At 41.7% G+C, this 27,055-nt stretch overlaps 1 pseudogene; it reads right to left on the reverse strand.

The window, feature by feature from the left end:
* Nucleotides 1-1,505: 1,505 nt before the first annotated feature.
* LOC143534894 (ATP synthase epsilon chain, chloroplastic pseudogene) lies at nucleotides 1,506-2,281 on the reverse strand (annotated as a pseudogene).
* Between the last annotated feature and the right edge of the window lie 24,774 nt (nucleotides 2,282-27,055).

Genomic DNA, 27,055 nt, shown 5'->3' on the forward strand with positions numbered 1-27,055 from the left:
ACAAAATTGGGGTTGGGTTAGGTTGGAGTTTTTAACCAGACTCGTGTTATGATACAAAATTCACTAGAATTGGATATACTAAAGAAGGGTAGTATAATTAACTCGTTGATTTCGACAGGAAAAGAGGAAAATTCCATATAGAATTTTCCTACGAAGAGTAATGAGGAAAAGTTGGTTAGTTTATCCACAACTAGAAAAAGATCAATTGGGTCCATTGAAATGAAGTGTGTTTTTGCTTTCCCAATGAATGGGCTTATAGGAATGATTGTCTTTTGATGAAGCAATCGGTTAGTTAAAACAATAACGAGGAAAATCAAATAAAAAAGATACAATTTTTTGTATTCGAATATTTATTCGTGAATTGTTTGAATTGTATGTATAGGGCTCTGGGGCTATACGGACTCGAACCGTAGACCTTCTCGGTAAAACAGATCAAACTGATTATTATCAAAATGATATGAACTGTTTCAAAGACCCAACATGCATTTTTTGTGCATTGGGCTCTTTCATTAACTGATAGAAATATCAGCTAGTCCGCCATTTTTATTTTTGACAGAAAAATAAGAAGAAGGCTCCATGTGCTCTAAGTCATTATGTTGATTCAGATTCAGGAACACTACCAAAGTTTTTCAAGGGGGGTTATCTGGACGTAGGTTTGCCTCTGGCCTAGATTAACTTACTAGATTAACTTAAGTGAAATGAAGTCTCTATCGCTTTACTTAAAAATCAAATATGAAACTTCATACACCTTAAAGTTCATAGGACAAAAAGAGGTTTTTTTGAGGCCCTGATACTCAGCCTAGCATTGAATTGACTAGGTATTCACCTTATCAATATATCAAATCAACGGTGGGGTCTGTTTGGCACCTAACTGGGCACCTAAATCGGACTGAACCCTTGTCAGGCTATTGTTCTCTTCTTCCCTCAAAGTTATCGAGTAAGACATCGATTTATCAATAAGATCAATTTTTTTGATTGCATGATGCACTCCCCTGAAAAACATCGGCGCGCGTGTAAACGAGGTGCTCTACCAACTGAGCTACAACCCTTAGTCTTGTAATACATATTTTATTATGTAGATAATTTCTTGTCAACATGACTATTCCATAATCCAATATCATATTGATCGGTATTGCTTCTAAGTATTATGATCTTTATAATCCATCGACGGGAGGAGTCCCTTTTGGTTTTTCTTTGTGAAGATAAATGACCTACTTAACTCAGCGGTTAGAGTATTGCTTTCATACGACGGGTGTCATTGGTTCAAATCCAATAGTAGGTAGAACTTATTAGATACCTCGTTCAATGGTATCTAATAAGTTTTTATACCCATTTTATTTTAGTAATCTTTTTTTTTGTATCTTTTCTATTTATTTTCATTGCATAAAAATGTGATCATAAAAATATGATTCCGCTTGATTGTATTTAATCGACAGAATCAAGTCAAACAAAACAACCAAATATAGGGTGTATAAATTGATGATTATTCGGACACACCGACTTGGTTATGAAATGGCGTTGATAGCCTCTACTCGTGTCCTAGCCCGTCGTAAAGCTAGATTTGCCTCAATTGTTTGTCTCTTTCCTTCAGCTTTTCTCAAAGCATCTTCCGCTATTTCAAGAGTTTGCTGAGCTTCTTGTGGATCGATGTCACTACTTTTCTCTGCATCATTTACTAAAACAGTGATTTCATTATTACCTATTCTAGCGAAACCACCCATCGGAGCCATCGTTAGCCATTGGTTGTTAAGGCGTATTCTCAAAATACTTATATCTACTGTTGTGGCAATAGGAGCGTGATTTGGTAATACGCCAATTTGTCCACTATTAGTAGATAAAATGATTTCTTTCACTTCTGAATCCCAAACAATTCGATTAGGGGTCAGTATACAAAGATGTAAGGTCATTTCTTCAAATTGCTCTCCGTTTCTAAGTTGATAGCCTTCGCCGTAGCTTCATCGATGTTACCTATCAAATAAAAGGCCTGTTCGGGAAGACCATCTAATTCTCCGGAAAGGATTAATTGAAAGCCTCTAATTTTTTCTACTAAACCAACATATTTTTCCGGAGAACCCGTAAAGACTTCTGCTAAGAAAAACGGTTGTGATATGAAACGCTCAATTTTTCGCGCTCTTGCTACGGTTAAACGATCTTCTTCGGATAATTCGTCTAATCCAAGAATAGCTATAATATCTTGAAGTTCTTTGTAACGTTGTAAAGTTTGTTTAACCTGTTGTGCAGTTTCATAATGTTCTTCACCGACGATCCGGGGTTGTAGCATAGTTGACGTTGAATCTAAAGGATCTACTGCTGGATAGATACCTTTGGCGGCTAATCCTCTTGATAGTACGGTCCAAGACCAAATTTCTTATTCGATTCAGTGGTTCGACCCATACTCAGTTTTTTCTCCGGCTCGTTGAACATACCCCTTTGGCAATACAAGCAAAATTTCGAACGGGCGATGGGGTGGAGTCAAGGCATATTTATTGATCCGATTCTTTCGTATGTGCATAAAATAGTTGTATAGTAGTCTCCAAGACCGCATTTCTGATCCGATTAAGTGGTTCGACCCATACTCGGATTTTTTCACCGGCTCGGTGAACATACCTCTTTGGCAAAACTGGCAAAATTTCGAACTGGCCCCGGGGTGGCGTCAAGGCATAATTATTGATCCGATTCTTTCGTATGTGTATAAAATATTATATGAAGTCTCCATGACCGAATTTCTGATCCGATTCAGTGGTTCGACCCATACTCAGTTTTTTCACCGACTCGGTGAACATACCCCTTTGGCAATACTGGCAAAATTTCGAACAGGTCACGGTGGAGTCAGGGCATAATAATTAATTCGATTCTTTCGTATGTGTATAAATTATTGTATGGAAGCCTCCACCAAATTTTTGATCCGATTCAGTAGTTCAACCCGTACTCAGATTTTTCTCCAGCTCGGTGAACATACCCCTTTGGCAATACTGGCAAAATTTCAAAACGGGCCACGGGGTGGAGTCAGGGCATAATTATTGATCCGATTCTTTCGTATGTGTATAAAATATTGTATGTAAGTCTCCAAGACCGAATTTCTGATTCAATTCAGTAGTTCGACCCGTACTCAGTTTTTTCTCCGGCTCGGTGAACATACCCCTTTGGCAATACTGGCAAAATTTCAAAACGGGCCACGGGGTGGAGTCAGGGCATAATTATTGATCCGATTCTTTCGTTTGTGTATAAAATATTGTATGTAAGTCTCCAAGACCGAATTTCTGATTCAATTCAGTGGTTCGACTCGTACTCAGTTTTTTCACCGGCTCGGTGAGCATACCCCTTTGGCAGTATTGGAAAAATTTCGAACGGGCCAGAGGGTGGAATCAAGACATATTTATTGATCCGATTCTTTCGTATGTGTGTAAAATAGTTGTATCCAAATTTCTGATCCTATTCAGTGGTTCGACCCATACTCAGTTTTTTCTCCGGCTCGGTGAACATACCCCTTTGGCAATACTGGCAAAATTTCGAACGGGCCACGGGGGGGAGTCAAGGCATATTTATTGATCAGATTCTTTCGTATGTGCATAAAATAGTTGTCTGGTAGTCTCAAAGACTGCATTTCAGATCCGATTAAGTGGGTCGATCCATACTCAGATTTTTTCACCGGCTCGGTGAATATACCCCATTGGCAATACTGGCTAAACTTCGAAAGGGCCCCGGGGTGGCGTCAAGGCATAATTATTGATCCGATTCTTTCGTATGTGTTTAAAATATTAAATGGAAGTCTCCACGACTGAATTTCTGATCCGATTCAGTGGTTCGACCCATACTCAGTTTTTTCACCGGCTCGGTGAACATACCCCTTTTGCAATACTACCAAATTTCGAACGGGTCACGGGTGGCGTCAGAGCATAATAATTAATTCGATTCTTTCGTATGTGTGTAAATTATTGTATGGAAGCCTCCAAGACCGAATTTTTGATCCGATTCAGTGGTTCAACCCGTACTCAGATTTATCTCCAGCTCGTTGAACATACCCCTTTGGCAATACTGGCAAAATTTCAAAACGGGCCACGGGGTGGAGTCAGGGCATAATTATTGATCCGATTCTTTCGTATGTGTATAAAATATTGTATGTAAGTCTCCAAGACCGAATTTTTGATTCGATTCAGTGGTTCGACCCGTACTCAGTTTTTTCTCCGGCTCGGTGAACATACCCCTTTGGCAATACTGGCACAATTTCGAACAGGCCACGGGGTGGAGTCAGGGCATATTTATTGATCCGAGTATAAAATATTGTATAGAAGTCTCCAAGACCGAATTTCTTATTCGATTCAGTGGTTCGACCCATACTCAATTTTTTCTTCTGCTCGGTGACCATACCCCTTTGACAATACTGGCAAAATTTCGAACGGGCCCCGGGTTGGCGTCAGGGCATAATTATAGATCTGATTCTTTCGTATATGCATAAATAATCGTATGTAAGTCTACATGACCGAATTTCTGATTCGATTCATTGGTTCGACCCATACTCAGTTTTTTCTCCGTCTCGAGCATAACCCTTTGGCAATACTGGGAAAATTTCGAACGGGCCCCGGGGTGGCGTCAGGGGATAATTATTGATCCAATTCTTTCGTATGTGTAAAAAATATAGTATGAAAGTCTCCAAGACCGAATTTCTGATCTGATTCAGTGGTTCGACCCCTACTCAGTTTTTTCTCCGGCTCGGTGAACATACCCCTTTGGCAATACTGGCACAATTTCGAACAGGCCACGAGGTGGAGTTAGGGCATATTTATTGATCCGAGTATAAAATATTGTATAGAAGTCTCCAAGACCGAATTTCTTATTCGATTCAGTGGTTCGACCATACTCAATTTTTTCTTCTGCTCGGTTAACATACCCCTTTTGCAATACTAGCAAAATTTCGAACGGGCCCCGAGGTGGCGCCAGGGCATTATAATTGTTCCGATTCTTTCGTATGTGTAAAAAAATGTGTGGAAGTCTCCAAGACCGAATTTCTGATCTGATTCAGTTGTTCGACCCATACTCAGAATTTTATCCGGCTCGGTGAACATACCCCTTTGGCAATATTGTCAAAATTTCGAACGGGCCCCAGGGTGGCGTTAGGGCATAATTATTGATCCGATTCTTTCGTACGTGTATAAATTATTGTATGGAAGTCTACAAGACCGAATTTTTGATCCGATTCAGTGGTTCGACCCATACTCAGTTTTTTCTCCGGCTCGGTGAACATACCCCTTAGGCAATACTGGAAAAATTTCGAACGGGCCCCGGGGTGATGCCAGGTCATAATTATTGTTCCGATTCTTTCGTATGTGTATTAAATATTGTATGGAAGTCTTCAAGACCGAATTTCTGATCCGATTCATTGATTCGACCCATACTCAGTTTTTTCTCGCGGTGAACATACCTCATTGGCAATACTTGCAAAATTTCGAACGGGCCCCGATGTGGCGTCAGGGCATAATTATTGATCCGATTCTTTCGTATATTTAAAAAATATTTTATTGAAATATCCAAGACCGAATTTCTGATCCGATTCAGTGGTTCGACCCATACTCAGATTTTTCTCCAGCGCGGTGAACATACCTCTTTGGCAATACTTGCAAAATTTCGAACAGGCCTCGGGGTGGCGTCAAGGCATAATTATTGATCCGATTCTTTCGTATATTTACAAAATATTGTGTTGAAGTCTCCAAGACCGAATTTCTGATCCGATTCAGTGGTTCGACTCATACTCAGATTTTTCTCTGGCGCGGTGAACATATCTCTTTGGCAATACTTGCAAAATTTCGAACGGGCCCCGGGATGGTGTTAGGACATAATTATTGATTCGGTTCTTTCGTATATTTATAAAATATTGTATTGAAGATTCCAAGGTCGAAGTTCTGATCCGATTCAGTGGTTCGACCCATACTTAGATTTTTCTCTGGCGTGGTGAACATATCTCTTTGGCAATAGTTGCAAAATTTTGAACGGGCCCCGGGGTGGCGTCAGGACATAATCATTGATTCGGTTCTTTCGTATATTTATAAAATATTGTATTGAAGATTCCACGATCGATTTTCTGATCTGATTCAGTGGTTCGTCCCATACTCATATTTTTCTCCGGTAGGGTGAACATACCTCTTTGGCAATACTTGCAAAACTTTGAACGGGCCCCGGGGTGGCGTCAGTGCATAATTATTTATACGATTATTCCGTATATTTATAAAATATTGTATCAAAAGTCTCCAAGATCAAATTTCTAATCCGATTCAGTGGTTCGTCCCATACTCAGATTTTTCTCCGGCGCAGTGAACATACCACTTTGGCAATACTTGCAAAATTTCGAACGGGCCCCGGGGTGGCGTCAGGGCATAATTATTGATCCGATTCTTTCGTACGTGTTTAAATTATTGTATGGAAGTCTACAAGACCGAATTTCTGATCCGATTTAGTGGTTCGACCCATTCATGGTTTTTTCTCCAGCTCGGTGAACATACCCCTTTGGTAATACTAGCAAAATTTCGAACGGGCCCCGGGGTGGCGCCAGGGCATTATTATTGTTTCGATTCTTTCGTATGTATATAAAATAATGTGTGGAAGTCTCCAAGACCGAATTTCTGATCCGATTCGGTGGTTCGACCCATCCTCAGCTTTTTCACTGGCTCGGTGAACATACCTCATTGGTAATATTTGCAAAATTTCGAACGGCCCCGGGTGGCGTTAGGACATAATTATTGATCTGTTTCTTTCGTATATTTATAAAATATTGTATTTAAGTCTCCAAGACCGAATTTCTGATCCGATTCAGTGGTTCGACCCATACTCAGATTTTTCTCCGGCGCGGTGAACATACCTCTTTAGCAAAACTTGCAAAATTTCGAACGGGCCACGGGGTGGCTTCAGGGCATAATTATTGATCCGATTCTTTCGTATATTTATAAAATATTGTATGGAATTCTCAAAGATCGAATTTCTGATCCGATTCAGTGGTTCGACCTATACTCAGCTTTTTCTACGGCTTGGTGAACATACCCCTTTGGCTATACTGGAAAAATTTCGAACGGGCCCCGGGTGGCGTCAGGGCATAATTATTGATCTAATTCTTCCGTATGTGTATAAAATATTGTATGGAAGTGTCCAAGATCGAATTTCTGATCCGATTCAGTGGTTCGACCCATACTCAGTTTTTTCTCCGGCTCGGTGAACATACCTCTTTGGAAATACTTGCTTCGAATGGGCCCCGAGATGGCGTCAGGGCACAATTATTGATCCGATATTTTCGTATGTGTATAAAATATTTTATGGAAGTCTCCATGACTGAATTTCTGATCCGATTCTGTTGTTCTAACCATACTTAGTTTTTTCTCCCGCTTAGTGAACATACCCCTTTGGCAATACTTGCAAATTTTCGAACGGGCCCCGAGGTGGCGTCAGGGCATAATTATTGACCCGATTCTTTCGTACGTGTATAAAATATTTTATGGAAGTCTCCAAGACCGAATTTCTGATCCGATTCAGTGGTTCGAACCATATTTATTATTTTCTCTAGCTCGGTGAACACCCATTTGGCAATACTGGAAAAATTTCGAACGGGCTTCGGGGTGACATCAGGGCATAATTATTGATCCTATTCTATCGTATGTGTATAAAATATTATATGGAAGTCTCCAAGACCGAATTTCTGATCCGATTCGGTGGTTCGACCCATACTCAGTTTTTTCTCCGGCTCGGTGAACGTACCCCTTTGGCAATACTTGCAAAATTTAGGACGGGCCCCGAGGTGGCGTCAGGGCATAATTATTGATCCTATTCTATCGTATGTTTATAAAATATTGCATGGAAGTCTCCTAGACCGAATTCCTGATCCGATTCAGTGGTTCGATCCATACTCAGATTTTTCTCCGGCTCAGTGAACATACCCCTTTGGCTAAACTGGAAAAATTTCAAACGGGCTGCGTGGTGGCGTTAGGGTAAATTATTGATCCGATTCGTTCGTATGTGTATAAAATAATGTTTGGAAGTCTCCAAGACCGAATTTTTGATCCGATTCAGTGGTTCGACCCATACTCAGTTTTTTGTCCGGCTCGATAAACATACCCCTTTGGCAATAATGGCAATATTTCGAACGGGCCCCGTGGTTGTGTCAGGGCATAGTTATTGATCCGATTCTTTCGTATTTGTATAAATAATTGTATGGAAGTCTCCAAGACCAAATTTCTGATCCGATTCAGTGGTTCGACGCTTACTCTATTTTTTTCTCCGGCTCGGTGAACATACCCCTTTGGCAATACTGGCATAATTTCGAACGGGCCTCGGGGTGGCGTCAGGGCATAATTATTGATCCGATTCTTTCGTAAATTTATAAAATATTGTTTGGAAGTCTCTTAGACCGAATTTCTAATCCGATTCAGTGGTTCGACCCATACTCATTTTTTTCTCCTGCTCGGTTAACATACCCCTTTGGCAATACTGGCAAAACTTCGAATGGGCCCCGGGGTGGCGTGAGGGCATAATTATTGATCCGATTCTTTCGTATGTGTGTAAAATATTGTATGGAAATCTCCAAAACCGAATTTCTGATCTGATTCAGTGGTTCGACCCATACTCAATTTTTTCTGCAACACGGTGAACATACCCCTTTGGTAATAGTGGCAAAATATCGAACGGGCCCCGGGGTGGCGTCAGAGCATAATTATTGATCTGATTTTTTCGTATATGTATAAATAATTGTATGGAAGTCTCCAAGGCCGAATTTCTAATCCGATTCATTGGTTCGACCCATACTCAGTTTTTTCTCCTGCTAGGTGAACATACCCATTTGGAAATACTGGCAAAATTTTGAACGGGTCGCAGGTTGGCGTCAGGGCATAATTATTGATCTAATTCTTTCGTATGTGTATAAAATATTGCATGGAAATCTCCAAGGCCGAATTTCTGATCCGATTCAGTGGTTCGACCCATATTCTGTTTTTTCTCCGGCTCGATGAACATTATCCTTTGGCAATACTAGCAAAATTTCAAACAGGCCCCGGGGTGGCGTCAGGGCATAATTATTAATCCGATTCTTTCGTAAATTTATAAAATATTGTACGGAAGTCTCCAAGACCGAATTTCTTATCAAATTCAGCGTTTCGACCCATACACAGTTTTTTCTCCTGCTCGGTGAACATACCCCTTTGTCAATACTGCCAAAATTTCGAACGGGCGTCGGGGTGGCGTTAGGGCATAATTATTGATCTGATTCTTTCGTATGTGAATAAAATATTGTATGGAAGTCTCTAAGACCGAATTCTGATCCGATTCAGTGGTTCGACCCATACTCGGTTTTTTCTCCGGCTCGGTGAACGTACCCCTTTGACAATACTTGCAAAATTTAGTACGGGCCCCGAGGTGGCGTCAGGGCATAATTATTGATCATATTCTATCGTATGTTTATAAAATATTGTATGAAAGTCTCCAAGACCTAATTTCTGATCCGATTCAGTAGTTCGACACATACTCAGTTTTTTCTCCGGCTCAATGAACTTCTTTGGCAATACTGGCAAAATTTCGAACGGGCCCCGGGGTGGCGTCAGGGCAAATTTATTGATCTGATTCTTTCGTATGTGTTTAAAATATTGTACGGAAGTCTCCAAGACCGAATTTTTTATCCGATTCAGTGGGTCGGCCCATACTCAGTTTTTTCTCTGGCTCGTTGAACATACCCCTTTGGCAATACTGGTAAAAGTTTGAACGGGCCGCGGGGTGGCATTAGGGCATAATTATTGATCCGATTCTTTCGTATGTGTATAAAATATTGTATGGAAGTCTCTAAGACCGAATTTCTGATCCGATTCAGTGGTTCGACCCATGCTCAGTTTTTACTCCGGCTCGGTGAACATACTTCTTTGGCAATACTAGCAAAATTTCAAACAGGCACCAGGGTGGCGTCAGGGCATAATTATTGACCCGATTCTTTCGTACGTGTATAAAATATTGTATGGAAGTCTCCAAGACCGAATTTCTGATCCGATTCAATGGTTCGACCCATACTCAGTTTTTTCTCCGGCTTGGTGAACATACCCCTTTGGCAATACTGGAAATTTTTCGAACGGGCCCCTGGGTGGCGTCAGGGCATATTTCTTGATCTAATTTTTTGTATGTGAATAAAATATAGTATTGAAGTCTCCAAGCCCGAATTTCTAATCCGATTCAATGGTTCGACCCATACTCAGTTTTTTCTCCGGCTCGGTGAACATACCCCATTGGCAATACTTGCAAAATTTCGAACGGGCCCCGAGGTGGCGACAGGGCACTATTATTGATCCGATATTTTCGTATGTGTATAAAATATTGTATGGAAGTCTCCATGACCGAATTTCTGATCCGATTCAGTGGTTCGAACCATACTTAGTATTTTCTCCGGCTCGGTGAACACCCATTTGGCAATACAGGAAAAATTTCGAACGGGCTGCGTGGTGACATCAGGGCATAATTATTGATCCGATATTTTCGTATGTGTATAAAATATTGTATGGAAGTCTCCAAGACCGAATTTCTGATCCGATTCGGTGGTTCAACCCATACTTAATTTTTTCTCCGGCTTGGTGAACATACCCGTTTGGCAATACTGGCAAAATTTCGAACAGGCAGCGGGTGGCGTCAGGGCATAATTATTGATCCGATTCTTTCGTATGTGTATAAAATATTGCATGGAAGTCTCTTAGACCGAATTCCTGATCCGATTCAGTGGTTCGATCCATACTCAGATTTTTCTCCGGCTCAGTGAACATACCCCTTTGGCTATACTGGAAAAATTTCAAACGGGCTGCGTGGTGGCGTTAGGGTAAATTATTGATCCGATTCGTTCGTATGTGTATAAAATAATGTTTGGAAGTCTCAAAGACCGAATTTCTGATCCGATTCAGTGGTTCGACCCATACTCAGTTTTTTGTCCGGCTCGATAAACATACCCCTTTGGCAATAATGGCAATATTTCGAACGGGCCCAGTGGTTGTGTCAGGGCATAATTATTGATCCGATTATTTCGTATGTGTATAAATAATTGTACGGAAGTCTCCAAGACCGAATTTCTGATCCGATTCAGTGGTTCGACCCATACTCTATTTATTTCTCCGGCTCGGTGAACATACCCCTTTGGCAATACTGGCATAATTTGAAACGGGCCTCGGGGTGGCGTCAGGGCATAATTATTGATCCGATTCTTTCGTAAATTTATAAAATATTGTTTGGAAGTCCCCTAGACCGAATTTCTAATCCTATTCAGTGGTTCGACCCATACTCATTTTTTTCTCTGGCTCGGTTAACATACCCCTTTGGCATACTGGCAAAATTTCGAACGAGCCCCCGGGGTGGCGTGATGGCATAATTATTTATCCGATTCTTTCGTATGTGTGTATAATATTGCATGGAAATCTCCAAGACCGAATTTCTGATCTGATTCTGTGGTTCGACCCGTACTCAATTTTTTCTGGAAAACAGTGAACATACCCCTTTGGTTATAGTGGCAAAATATCGAACGGGACCCGGGGTGGCGTCAGGGCATAATTATTGATCTGATTTTTTCGAATTTGTATAAACAATTGTATGGAAGTCTCCAAGGCCGAATTTCTAATCGGATTCAGTGGTTCGACCCATACTCAGTTTTTTCTCCTGCTCGGTGAACATAACCATTTGGAAATACGGGCAAAATTTTGAACGGGTCGCGGGGTGGCGTCACGGCATAATTATTGATCTGATTCTTTCGTATGTGTATAAAATATTGTATGGAAGTCTCCAAGGCCGAATTTCTTATCCGATTCAGTGGTTCGACTCATACTCTGTTTTTTCTCCGGCTCGATGAACATTATCCTTTGGCAATACAGGCAAAATTTCAATCAGGCCCCGGGGTAGCGTCAGTGCATAATTATTAATCAAATTCTTTCGTATGTGTATAAAATATTATATGGAAGTCTCCAATACCGAATTTCTAATCCGATTAAGTGGTTTGACCCATACTCAGTTTTTTCTCCGGCTCGGTGAACATACTCCTTTGGCAATACTGGAAAATTTTTGAACGGGCCCACGGGTGGCGTGAGGGCATAATTATTAATCCGATTCCTTCGTAAATTTATAAAATATTGTATGGAAGTCTACAAGACCTAATTTCTTATCAAATTCAGCGTTTCGACCCATACTCAGTTTTTTCTCCTGCTCGGTGAACATACCCCTTTGGAAATACTTGCAAAATTTTGAACGGGCCACGGGGTGGCGTCAGGGCATAATTATTTATCCGATTCTTTCGTATGTGTAAAAAATATTGTATGGAAGTCTCTAAGACCGAATTTCTTATCCGATTTAGTTGTTCGACCCACACTCAGTTTTTTCTCCGGCTCGGTGAACCTACCCCTTTGTCAATACTGCCAAAATTTCGAACGGGCCACGGGGTGGCGTTAGGGCATAATTATTGATCTGAATCTTTCGTATGTGAATAAAATATTGTATGGAAGTCTCCAAGACCGAATTTCTGATCCGATTCAGTGGTTCGACCCATACTCAGTTTTTTCTCCGGCTCGGTGAACGTACCGCTTTGGCAATACTTGCAAAATTTAGAACGGGCCCCGAGGTGGCGTCAGGGCATAATTATTGATCCTATTCTATCGTATGTTTATAAAATATTGTATGAAAGTCTCCTAGACCGAATTTCTGATCCGATTCAGTGGTTCGACCCATACTAAGTTTTTTCTCCGGCTCGGTGAACGTACCCCTTTGGCAATACTTGCAAAATTTAAAACGGGCCCCGAGGTGGCGTCAGGGCATAATTAGTGATCCTATTATATCGTATGTTTATAAAATATTGTACGGAAGTCTCCAATACCGAATTTCTTATCCGATTCAGTGGGTCGACCCATACTCAGTTTTTTCTCTGGCTCGTTGAACATACCCCTTTGGCAATACTGGTAAAAGTTCGAACGGGCCGCGGGGTGGCGTTAGGGCATAATTATTGATCCGATTCTTTCGTATGTGTATAAAATATTGTATGGAAGTCTCTAAGACCGAATTTCTGATCCGATTCAGTGGTTCGACCCATGCGCAGTTTTTTCTCCGGCTCGGTGAACATACTTCTTTGGCAATACTAGCAAAATTTCGAACGGGCTGCGGGGTGGCGTCAGGGCATAATTATTGATCCGATTCTTTCGTATGTGTATAAAATATTGTATGGAAGTCTCCAAGATGGAACTTCTGATCCGATTCAGCGGTCGATCCATACTGAGTTTGTTCTCCGGCTCGTTGAACATACCCCTTTTGTCGATACTGTCAAAAATTTGAACGGGCTTCGGGGTGGCGTCAGGGCATAATTATTGATCCGATTCTTTCGTATGTGTATAAAATATTGTATGGAAGTCTCCAAGACCGAACTTCTGATTTGATTCAGTGGTCTACACATACAGAGTTTTTTCATAGACTCGTTGAACATACCCCTTTTTTCGATACTGGCAAAATTTCGAACGGGCGTCGTGGTGGCGTCAGGGCATAATTTTTGATCCGATTCTTTGGTATGTGTATAAAATATTGTGTAGAAGTCCTCAAGACCGAACTTCTGATCCGATTCGGTGGTCTATCCATACTGGGTTTTTTCTCCGGCTCGATGAACATACCCCTTTGGTAATAGTGGCATAATTTCGAACGGGATCCGGGGTGGCGTAAGGGCATAATTATTGATCCGATTCTTTCGTATATGTATTAAATATTGTATGGAAGTTTCCAAGACCGAATTTCTGATCCGATTCAGTGGTTCGTCCCATACTCAGTTTTTTCTCCGGCTCGGTGAACATACCCCTTTGTCAATACTGGCAAAATTTCGAACGGGCGCCGGGGTGGCGTCAGGGAATAATTATTTATCCGTGTCTTTCGTATGTGTGTAAAATTGTATAAAAGACCGCATTTCTCATCCGATTCAGTGGTTCGACCCTTACTCAGATTTTTCTATGGCTCGGTTAACATACCCATATGGCAATACTGGAAAATTTCGAACGGGCGTCGGAGTGGTGTCAGGGCATAATTATTGATCCGATTCTTTCGTACGTGTATAAAATATTGTATGGAAGTCTCCAAGACCGAACTTCTGATCCGATTCAGTGGTCTACCCATACTGAGTTTTTTCTCCGGCTCGTTGAACATACCCCTTTTGTCGATACTGTCAAAATTTCGAACGGGCTTCGGGGTGGCGTCATGGCATAATTATTGATCCGATTCTTTCGTATGTTTATAAAATATTGTATGGAAGTATCTAAGACCGAACTTCTGATCCGTTTCAGTGGTGAGACCCATACTCAGTTTTTTCTCCTGCTCGGTGAACATTCCTCTTTGGCAATACTTGCAAAATTTCGAACGGGCCCCGGGGGGGACTCAGGGCATAATTATTGATCGGATTCTTTTGTAAGTGTATAAAATATTGTATGGAAGTCTCTAAGACCGAATTCCTTATCTGATTCAGTGGTTCGACCCGTACTCAGTTTTTTCTCCGGCTCGGAGAACATATTCCTTTGTCAATACAGGCAAAATTTCGAACGTGACTCGTAGTGGCGTTTAGGCATAATTATTTATCCGATTATTTCGTATATGTGTAAAATATTTTGTGGAAGTCTCCAAGATCAAATTTCTGAACCGATTCAGTGGTTCGACCCATACTTAGTTTTTTCTCCTGCTCGGTTAACAAACCCCTTTGAAAATACTGGCAAAATTTTGAACTGGCCCAGGGGTGGCGTGAGGGCATAGTTATTGATCCGATTATTTCGTATGTGTGTAAAATATTGTATGGAAGTCTCCAAGACCGAATTTCTGATCCGAATAAGTGGTTCGACCCATACTCGGTTTTTTCTCCTTCACGGTGAACATAACTCTTTGGAAATCCATGCAAAATTTCGAACGGGCTCCGGGGTGGCGCCAGGGCATAATTATTGATCCGATTATTTCGTATGTGTATAAAATATTGTATGGATGTCTCCAAGAACGAATTTGTGATCCGATTTAGTAGTTCGACCCATACTTATTTTTTTTTCCGGCTCGGTGAACATACCCTTTTGGCAAAACTATCAAAATTTCAAACAGGCCCGGGGTGGCGTCAGGGCACAATTATTGATCCGATTCTTTCGTATATGTATAAAATATTGTATGAAAGTCTCCAAGACTGAATTTCTGATTCGATTCAATGGTTCAACCCATACTCAGTTTTTTCTCCGGCACGGTGAACATACCCCTTTGGCAATACTGTCAAAATTTCGAACTGGCCACGGGGTGGAGTCAAGGCATATTTATTGATCCGATTCTTTCGTATGTGAATAAAATATTGCATAGAAGTCTCAAAGACCGAATTCTGATTCGATTCAGTGGTTCGACCCATAATTAGATTTTTTCTCCGGCTCGGTGAACATACCCTTTTGGCAACACTTAAAAATTTCGAACGGGCGCCGGGGTGGCGTCAGGGCTTCATTATTAATCCGATTCTTTCGTATGTGTATAAAATATTGTATGGAAGTCTCCAAGACTGAATTTCTGATTCTATCCAATGGTTCGACCCATACTCAGATTTTTCTCCGGCTCGGTTAACATACCCCTATGGCAATACTGGAAAATTTCGAACGGGCGTCGGGGTGGCGTCAGGGCATAATTATTGATCCGATTCTTTCGTATGTGTATAAAATATTGTATGAAAGTCTCCAAGACCGAACTTCTTATCCGATTCAGTGGTCTACCCATACTGAGTTTTTTCTCCGACTCGTTGAACATACCCCTTTTGTCGATACTGGCAAAATTTCGAACGGGCATCGTGGTGGCGTCAGGGCATAATTTTTGATCCGATTCTTAAGTATGTGTATTAAATATTGTGTAGAAGTCTCCAAGACCGAATTCTGATCCGATTCGGTGGTCTACCCATACTGAGTTTTTTCTCCGGCTCGGTGAACATACCCCTTTGGTAATAGTGGCAAAATTTCGCACGGGCTCCGGGGTGGCGTTTGGGCATAATTATTGATTCGATTCATTCGTATATGTATAAAATATTGTATGGAAGTCTCCAAGACCGAATTTCTGATCCGATTCGGTGGTTCGTCCCATACTCAGTTTTTTCTCCGGCTCGTTGAACATACCCCTATGTTAATACAGGCAAAATTTCGAACGGGCCCCGGGGTGGCGTCAGGGAATAATTATTTATCCGATTCTTTCGTATGTGTGTAAAATATTGTATGAAAGTCTCAAAGACCGCATTTCTCATCTGATTCAGTGGTTCGACCCATACTCAGATTTTTCTAGGGCTCGGTTAACATATCCCTATGGCAATACTGGAAAATTTCGAACGGGCGTCGGGGTGGCGTCAGCGTATAATTATTGATCCGATTCTTTCGTATATGTATAAAATATTGTATGGAAGTCTCCAAGACCGAACTTCTGATCCGATTCTGTGGTCTACCCATAATGAGTTTTTTCTCCGGCTCGTTGAACATACCACTTTTGTCGATACTGGCAAAATTTCGAACGGGCTTCGGGGTGGCGTCAGGGCATAATTATTGATCCGATTTTTTCGTATGTGTATAAAATATTGTATGGAAGTCTCTAATACTGAATTTCTGATTCGATTCAGTGGTTCGACCCATACTCAGTTTTTTCTCCTGCTCGGTGAACATACCTCTTTGACAATACTGGCAAAATTTCGAACGGGCCCCGGAGTGGCGTCAGGGCATAATTATTGATCCGATTATTTCGTATGTGTATGAAGTATTGTATGGAAGTCTACAAAACCGGATTTCTGATCCGATTCAATGGTTCGACCCATAGTCAGCTTTTTCTCCTGCTCGGTGAACATACCCCTTTGGCGACCGAATTTCTGATCCGATTCAGTGGTTCGACCCATACTCAGTTTTTTCTCCGGCTCGATGAACATACCCCTTTGTCAATACTGGCAAAATTTCGAACGAGCCTCGGGGTGGCGTCAGGGCATTATTATTTATCTGATTCTTTCATATGTGTGTAAAATATTGTATGAAAGTCTCCAAGACCGAATTTCTGATCCGATTCAGTGGTTCGACCCATACTAAGTGTTTTTCTCTGGCTCAGTTAACAAACCCCTTTGGTAATACTAGCAAAATTTCGAACTGGCCCCGGGGTGGAATGATGGCATAATTATTGATCCGATTCGTTCGTATTTATGTAAAATATTGTATGGAAGTCTCCAAGACCGAATTTCTCATCCGATTTAGTGGTTCGATCCATACTCAGTTTTTTCTATTGCACGATGAACATACCTCTTTGTCAACACAAGCAAAATTTCGAACGGGCCCCGGGGTGGCGTCAAGACATAATTATTGATCCGATTATTTCGTATGTGTATAAAATATTTTATGGAAGTCTCCAAAACCGAATTTATGATCCGCTTTAGTGGTTCGAACCATACTCAGATTTTTCTCCGGCTCAGTGAACATATCCCTTTGGCAATACTGAGAAAAATTCGAACGGACCCCTGGAGTGGCGTGAGGGCCTAATTATTGATCCGAATCGTTCGTATGTGTGTGAAATATTGTATCGTAGTCTCCAAGACCGAATTTCTGATCCGATTCAGTGGTTCGACCCATACTCAGTTTTTTCTCCTGCTCGGTGAAAATACCTCTTTGACAATACTGGCAAAATTTCGAACGGGCCCCGGGGTGGCTTCAGGGCATAATTATTGATCCGATTATTTCGTATGTGTATGAAGTATTGTATGGAAGTCTCCAAAACCGGATTTCTGATCCGATTCAATGGTTCGACCCATACTCAGTTTTTTCTCCTGCTCGGTGAACATACCCCTTTGGCAATACTAAAAAAATTTCGAACGGGTCCCGGGGTGGCGTCATGGCATAATTATTGATTCGATTCTTTAGTATGTGTATAAAATATTGAATGGAAGTTTCCAATACCGAATTTCTGATCCGATTCAGTGGTTCGACCCATACTCAGTTTTTTCCCCGGCTCGGTGAACATACCCCTTTGTCAATACTGGCTAAATTTCGAACGAGCCTCCGGGTGGCTTCAGGGCATAATTATTTATCTGATTCTTTCGTATGTGTGTAAAATATTGTATGTAAGTCTACAAGACCGAATTTCTCATCCGATTCAGTGGTTCGACCCATACTCAGATTTTTCTCTGACTCGGTGAACATGCCCCTTTGGCAATACTGGAAAATTTCGAATGGGCGTCGGGGTGGCGTCAGGGCATAATTATTGGTCCGATTCTTTCGTATGTGTATAAAATATTGTATGGAAATCTCAAATACCGAACTTCTGATCCGATTCAGTGGTCAACTCTTACTTAGTTTGTTCTCCGGCTCGTTGAACATACCCCTTTTGTCGATACTGTCAAAATTTCGAACGGGCTTCGGGGTGGCGTCAGCACATAATTATTGATCCGATTCTTTCGTATGTGTATAAAATATTGTATGAAAGTCTCCAAGTCCGATTTTCTGATCCGATTCATTGGTTCGACCCATATTGAGTTTTTTCTCCTGCTCGATGAACATACCTCTTTGTCAATACTGGCAAAATTTCGAACGTGCCCCGGGGTGGCGTCAGGGCATAATTACTGTTCCGATTATTTCGTATGTGTATAAATTATTGTATGGAAGTCTCCAAGACCGAATTTCTGATCCGCTTCAGTGGTTCGAACCATACTCAAATTTTTCTCCGGCTCGGTGAACATATCCCTTTGGCAATACTGACAAACTTTCGAACAGACCCCCGGGGTGTCGTGAGGGCATAATTACTGATCCGATTCTTTCGTATGTGTGTAAAATACGGTATGGAAGTCTCCAAGACCGAATTTCTGATCCAATTCAGTGGTTCGAACCATACTCAGTTTTTTCTCCAGCTCGGTTAACATACCCCTTTGGCAATATGGCAAAATTTTGAACGGGCCCCGAGGTGGGGTCAGGGAATAATTAGTGATCCGATTCTTTCGTATGTGTAAAAAATATTGTATGGAAGTCTCCAAGACCGAATTTCTGATCCGATTCAGTGGTTCGACCAATACACAGGTTTTTCTCCTGCTCATTGAACATACCTCTTTGTTAATACTGGCAAAATTTCGAACGGGCCCCGGGGTGGCGTCAGGGAATAATTATTTATCCGATTCTTTCGTATGTGTGTAAAATATTTTATGAAAGTCTTAAAGACCGCATTTCTCATCTGATTCAGTGGTTCGACCCATACACAGATTTTTCTAGGGCTCGATTAACATACCCCTATGGAAATACTGGAAAATTTCGAACGGGCGTCGGAGTGGCGTCAGGGCATAATTATTGATCCGATTCTTTCGTATGTGTATAAAATATTGTATGGAAGTCTCCAAGACCGAACTTATGATCCGATTCAGTGGTCAACTCTTACTGAGTTTGTTCTCCGGCTCGTTGAACATACCCCTTTTGTCGATACTGTCAAAATTTCGAACGGGCTTCGGGGTGGCGTCAGCACATAATTATTGATCCGATTCTTTCGTATGTGTATAAAATATTGTATGAATGTCTCCAAGTTCGATTTTCTGATCCGATTCATTGGTTCGACCCATATTGAGTTTTTTCTCCTGCTCGATGAACATACCTCTTTGTCAACACTGGCAAAATTTCGAACGTGCCCCGGGGTGGCGTCACGGCATAATTACTGTTCCGATTATTTCGTATGTGTATAAATTATTGTATGGAAGTCTCCAAGACCGAATTTCTGATCCGCATCAGTGGTTCGAACCATACTCAAATTTTTCTCCGGCTCGGTGAACATATCCCTTTGGCAATACTGACAAAATTTCGAACGGACCCCCGGGGTGGCGTGAGGGCATAATTACTGATCCGATTCTTTCGTATGTGTGTAAAATACGGTATGGAAGTCTCCAAGACCGAATTTCTGATCCGATTCAGTGGTTGGAACCATACTCAGTTTTTTCTCCAGCACTGTGAACATACCCCTTTGGCAATACTGGAAAAATTTTGAACGGGCCCCGGGGTGGGGTCAAGGCATAATTAGTGATCCGATTCTTTCGTATGTGTATAAAATATTGTATGGAAGTCTCCAAGACCGAATTTCTGATCCGATTAAGTGGTTCGAACCATACTCAGTTTTTTCTCCAGCTCGGTTAACATACCCTTATGGCAATACAGGAAAATTTCCAACTGGCGTCGGGGTGGCTTCAGGGCATTATTATTGATCCGATTCTTTCGTATGTGTATAAAATATTGTATGGAATTCTCCAAGACCGAACTTCTGATCCGATTCAGTGGTCTACCCATACTGAGTTTTTTCTCCGACTCGTTGAACATACCCCTTTTGTCGATACTGTCAAAATTTCGAACGGGCATCCTGGTGGCGTCAGGGCATAATTTTTTATCCGATTCTTTGGTATGTGTATAAAATATTGTGTGGAAGTCTCCAAGACCGAAATTCTGATCCGATTCAGTGGTCTACCCATACTGAGTTTTTTCTCCGGTTCGGTGAACAAACCCCTTTGGTAATAGTGGTAAAATTTCGAACGGACTCCGGGGTGGTGTTAGGGCTTAATTATTGATCCGATTCTTTCGTATGTATATAAAATACGGTATGGAAGTCTCCAAGATTGAATTTCTGATCCGATTCAGTGGTTCGACCCATACACAGGTTTTTCTCCGGCTCGTTGAACATACCCCTTTGTTAATACTGGCAAAATTTCTAATGGGCCCCGGGGTGGCGTCAGGGAATAATTATTTATCCGATTCTTTCGTATGTGTGTAAAATATTGTATGAAAGTCTCCAATACTGAATTTCTCATCCGATTCAGTGGTTCGACCCATACTCAGATTTTTCTAGGGCTCGGTTAACATACCCCTATGGTAATACTGGAAAATTTCGAACGGGCGTCGGGGTGGCGTCAGGGCATAATTATTTATCCGATTCTTTCGTATGTGTGTAAAATATTGTATGGAAGTCTCCAAGACCGAACTTCTAATCCGATTCAGTGGTCTACCCATACTGAGTTTTTTCTCCGGCTCGTTGAACATACCCCTTTTGTCGATACTGGCAAAATTTCGAACGGGCTGCGAGGTGGCGTCAGGGCATAATTATTGATCCGATTCTTTCGTATGTGTATAAAATATTGTATGGAAGTCTCCAAGACCGAACTTCTGATCCGTCCGTTTCAGTGGTCTACCCATACTGAGTTTTTTCTCCGGCTCGTTGAACATACCCCTTTTGTCGATACAGGCAAAATTTCGAAAGGGCTTCGGGGTGGCGTCTGGGCATAATTATTGATCCGATTCTTTCGTATGTGTATAAAATATTGTATGGAAGTCTCCAATACTGAATTTCTGATTCGATTCAGTGGTTCGACCCATACTCAGTTTTTTCTCCTGCTCGGTGAACATTCCTCTTGGGCAATACTAGCAAAATTTCGAACGGGCCCCGGAGTGGACTTAGGGCAGAATTATTGATCAGATTATTTCGTAAGTGTATAAAATATTGTATGGAAGTTTCTCAGACAGAATTTCTTATCCGATTCAGTTGTTCGACCCGTACTCAGTTTTTTGTCCGGCTCGGAGAACATATCCCTTTATCAATATAGGCAAAATTTTGAACGGGACTCGGAGTGGCGTCAAGGCATAATTATTTATCCGATTCTTTCGTATATGTGTAAAATATTGTGTGGAAGTCTCCAAGATCGAATTTCTGATCCGATTCAGTGGTTCGACCCATACTTAGTTTTTTCTCCGGCTCGGTTAACATACCCCTTTGAAAATACTGGCAAAATTTCGAACGGGCCGCGGGGTGGTGTAAGGGCATAATAATTAATCCGATTCTTTCGAATGTGTATAAAATATTGTATCGAAGTATCCAAGACCGAATTTCAGATACGATACAGTGATTCGACCCATCCTCAGATTTTACTCCGGCTCGATGAACATACCCCTTTGGCAATACTGGCAAATTTTCGAACGGGCGTCGGAGTGGCGTCAGGGCATAATTATTGATCCGATTCTTTCGTATGTGTATAAAATATTGTATGGAAGTCTCCAAGACCGAACTTATGATCCAATTCAGTGGTTCTAACCATACTCAGATTTTTCTCCGGCTCGGTGAACATACCCCTTTGGCAATACTAACAAAATTTCGAACGAGCCCCGGGGTGGCGTGAGTGCATAATTATTGATCCGATTATTTCGTATGTGTGTAAAATATTGTAAGGAAGTCTCCAAGACCGAATTTCTTATCCGATTCAGTGGTTCGAACCATACTCAGATTTTTCTCCTGCTCGGTGAACATACCCCTTTGGCAATACTGGCAAAATTTCGAACGAGCCCCAGGGTGGAGTCAGGGCATAATTATTGATCTGATTCTTTCGTATGTGAATAAAATATTGTATGGAAGTCTCCAAGACTGAGTTTCTGATTCGATTCAGTGGTTCGACCCATACTCAGTTTTTTCACTGGCTCGGTGAACATACCCCTATGGCAATATTGTCAAAATTTCGAACGGCCCCGGGGTGGCGTCAGGGCATAATTATTAATCAAATTCTTTCGTATGTTGATAAAATAATTGTATGAAGTCTTCAAGACCGAATTTCTGATCCAATTCAATTGTTCAACCCATACTCATTTTTTTCACTAGCTCGGTGTACATATCTCTTTGGCAATACAGACAAAATTTCGAACGGACCCCCGGGGTGGCTTGAGGGCATAATTATTGATCCGATTCGTTCGTATTTGTGTAAAATATTGTATGGAAGTATCCAAGACCGAATTTCTGATCCGATTCAGTGGTTCGAACCATACTCAGATTTTTCTCCGATTCGGTGAACATACCCCTTTGGCAATACTTGAAATAAATTTCAAATGGGCCGCGGGGTCGCGATAGGGCATAACAATTAATCCGATTCTTTCATATGTGTATAAAATATAGTATGGAAGTCTCCAAGACCGTATTTCTGATCCGATTCAGTGGTTCGACCCGTACTCAGGTTTTTCTCCGGCTCGGTGAACATACCCCTTTGGCAATACGGGCAAAATTTCCAACGGGCCCCGTGGTGGCGTCAAGGCATAATTATTGATCCGATTTCTTCGTATGTGTATAAAATATTGTATGGAAGTCTCCAAGACCTAATTACTGACCCGATTCAGTGGTTCGGACCATACTCAGATTTTTCTCCGGCTCGGTGAACAAACCCCTTTGGCAATACTGACAAAATTTCGAACGGGCCCCGGGGTGGCGTGTGGGCATAATTATTGATCCGATTCGTTCGTATTTGTGTAAAATATTGTATGAAAGTCTCTAAGACCGAATTTCTAATCCGATTCAGTTGTTCGACCCATACTCAATTTTTTCACCGGCTCGATAAACATACCTCTTTGTCAACACTAGCAAAATTTCGAACGGGCCCCGGGGTGGTGTCAGGGCATAATTATTGATCCGATTATTTCGTATGTGTATAAAATATTGTATGGAAGTCTCCAAGACCGAATTTATGATCGGCTTTAGTGGTTCGAACCATATTCAGATTTTTCTCCGGCTCGGTGAACATATCCCTTTAGCAATACTGAGAAAAATTCGAACGGACCCCCGGAGTGGCGTGAGGGCATAATTATTGATCCGAATCGTTCGTATTTGTGTGAAATATTGTATGGAAGTCTCCAAGACCGAATTTCTGATCCGATTCAGTGGTTCAACCCATACTCAGTTTTTTCTCCTGCTCGGTGAACATACCTCTTTGACAATACTGGCAAAATTTCGAACGGGCCCCGGGGTGGCGTCAGGGCATAATTATTGATCCAATTATTTCGTATGTGTATGAAGTATTGTATGGAAGTCTCCAAAACTGGATTTCTGATCCGATTCAATGGTTCGACCCATACTCAGTTTTTTCTCCTGCTCGGTGAACATACCCCTTTGGCAATACTAAAAAAATTTTGAACGGGCCCCGGGGTGGCGTCAGGGCATAATTATTGATTCGATTCTTTAGTATGTGTATAAAATATTGTATGGAAGTTTCCAAGACCGAATTTCTGATCCGATTCAGTGGTTCGACCCATACTCAGTTTTTTCTCTGGCACGGTGAACATACCCCTTTGTCAATACTGGCTAAATTTCGAACGAGCCTCCGGGTGGCTTCGGGGCATAATTATTTATCTAATTCTTTCGTATGTGTGTAAAATATTGTATGGAAGTCTACAAGACCGAATTTTCATCCGATTCAGTGGTTCGACCCATACTCAGATTTTTCTCCGGCTCGGTGAACATACCCCTTTGGCAATACTGGAAAATTTCGAACGGGCGTCGGGGTGGCGTCAAGGCATAATTATTGATCATATTCTTTCGTATGTGTATAAAATATTGTATGAAAGTCTCCAAGACCGAACTTCTGATCCGATTCAGTGGTCAACCCATGCTGAGTTTGTTCTCCGGCTCGTTAACATACCCCTTTTTAGATACTGTCAAAATTTCGAACGGGCTTCGGGGTTGCGTCAGGGCATAATTATTGATCCGATTCTTTCGTATGTGTATAAAATATTGTATGAAAGTCTCCAAGTCCGATTTTCTGATCCGGTTCAGTGGTTCGACCCATACTCAGTTATTTCTCCTGCTCGATGAACATACCTCTTTGTCAACACTGGCGAAATTCGAACGGGCCCCGGGGTGGCGTCAGGGCATAATTAGTGATCCGATTAAGTGGTTCGACCCATACACAGGTTTTTCTACGGCTCGGTGAACTTACCCCTTTGGCAATACTGGCAAAATTTCGAACGAGCCTCAAGGTGGCGTCAGGGCATTATTATTTATCTGATTCTTTCATATGTGTATAAAATAATGTATGGAAGTCTACAAGACTGAATTTCTCATCCGATTCAGTGGTTCGACCCATACTCAGATTTTTCTCCGGATCGGTTAACATACCACTCTGGCAATACTGGAAAATTGCAAACGGGCGTCGGGGTGGCGTCAGGGCATAATTATTGATCCGATTCTTTCGTATGTGTATAAAATATTATATGGAAGTCTCCAAGACCTAATTACTGACCCGATTCAGTGGTTCGGACCATACTCAGATTTTTCTCCGGCTCGGTGAACAAACCCCTTTGGCAATACTGACAAAATTTCGAACGGGCCCCGGGGTGGCGTGTGGGCATAATTATTGATCCGATTCGTTCGTATTTGTGTAAAATATTGTATGAAAGTCTCTAAGACCGAATTTCTAATCCGATTCAGTTGTTCGACCCATACTCAATTTTTTCACCGGCTCGATAAACATACCTCTTTGTCAACACTAGCAAAATTTCGAACGGGCCCCGGGGTGGTGTCAGGGCATAATTATTGATCCGATTATTTCGTATGTGTATAAAATATTGTATGGAAGTCTCCAAGACCGAATTTATGATCGGCTTTAGTGGTTCGAACCATATTCAGATTTTTCTCCGGCTCGGTGAACATATCCCTTTAGCAATACTGAGAAAAATTCGAACGGACCCCCGGAGTGGCGTGAGGGCATAATTATTGATCCGAATCGTTCGTATTTGTGTGAAATATTGTATGGAAGTCTCCAAGACCGAATTTCTGATCCGATTCAGTGGTTCAACCCATACTCAGTTTTTTCTCCTGCTCGGTGAACATACCTCTTTGACAATACTGGCAAAATTTCGAACGGGCACCGGGGTGGCGTCAGGGCATAATTATTGATCCAATTATTTCGTATGTGTATGAAGTATTGTATGGAAGTCTCCAAAACTGGATTTCTGATCCGATTCAATGGTTCGACCCATACTCAGTTTTTTCTCCTGCTCGGTGAACATACCCCTTTGGCAATACTAAAAAAATTTTGAACGGGCCCCGGGGTGGCGTCAGGGCATAATTATTGATTCGATTCTTTAGTATGTGTATAAAATATTGTATGGAAGTTTCCAAGACCGAATTTCTGATCCGATTCAGTGGTTCGACCCATACTCAGTTTTTTCTCTGGCACGGTGAACATACCCCTTTGTCAATACTGGCTAAATTTCGAACGAGCCTCCGGGTGGCTTCGGGGCATAATTATTTATCTAATTCTTTCGTATGTGTGTAAAATATTGTATGGAAGTCTACAAGACCGAATTTTCATCCGATTCAGTGGTTCGACCCATACTCAGATTTTTCTCCGGCTCGGTGAACATACCCCTTTGGCAATACTGGAAAATTTCGAACGGGCGTCGGGGTGGCGTCAAGGCATAATTATTGATCATATTCTTTCGTATGTGTATAAAATATTGTTTGAAAGTCTCCAAGACCGAACTTCTGATCCGATTCAGTGGTCAACCCATGCTGAGTTTGTTCTCCGGCTCGTTAACATACCCCTTTTTAGATACTGTCAAAATTTCGAACGGGCTTCGGGGTTGCGTCAGGGCATAATTATTGATCCGATTCTTTCGTATGTGTATAAAATATTGTATGAAAGTCTCCAAGTCCGATTTTCTGATCCGGTTCAGTGGTTCGACCCATACTCAGTTATTTCTCCTGCTCGATGAACATACCTCTTTGTCAACACTGGCGAAATTCGAACGGGCCCCGGGGTGGCGTCAGGGCATAATTAGTGATCCGATTAAGTGGTTCGACCCATACACAGGTTTTTCTACGGCTCGGTGAACTTACCCCTTTGGCAATACTGGCAAAATTTCGAACGAGCCTCAAGGTGGCGTCAGGGCATTATTATTTATCTGATTCTTTCATATGTGTATAAAATAATGTATGGAAGTCTACAAGACTGAATTTCTCATCCGATTCAGTGGTTCGACCCATACTCAGATTTTTCTCCGGATCGGTTAACATACCCCTCTGGCAATACTGGAAAATTGCAAACGGGCGTCGGGGTGGCGTCACGGCATAATTATTGATCCGATTCTTTCGTATGTGTATAAAATATTATATGGAAGTCTCCAAGATGGAACTTCTGATACGATTCAGTGGTTGACCCATACTGAGTTTTTTCTCCGGCTCGTTGAACATACCCCTTTTGTCGATACTGGCAAAATTTCGAACGGGCTTCGGGGTGGCTTCAGGGCATAATTAT

This window comes from Bidens hawaiensis, unplaced genomic scaffold, assembly GCF_021521415.1.
Source record: "Bidens hawaiensis isolate Kalapana, Puna unplaced genomic scaffold, B.hawaiensis_p1.1 tig00010347_1, whole genome shotgun sequence".
Classification (NCBI taxonomy): domain Eukaryota; kingdom Viridiplantae; phylum Streptophyta; class Magnoliopsida; order Asterales; family Asteraceae; genus Bidens; species Bidens hawaiensis.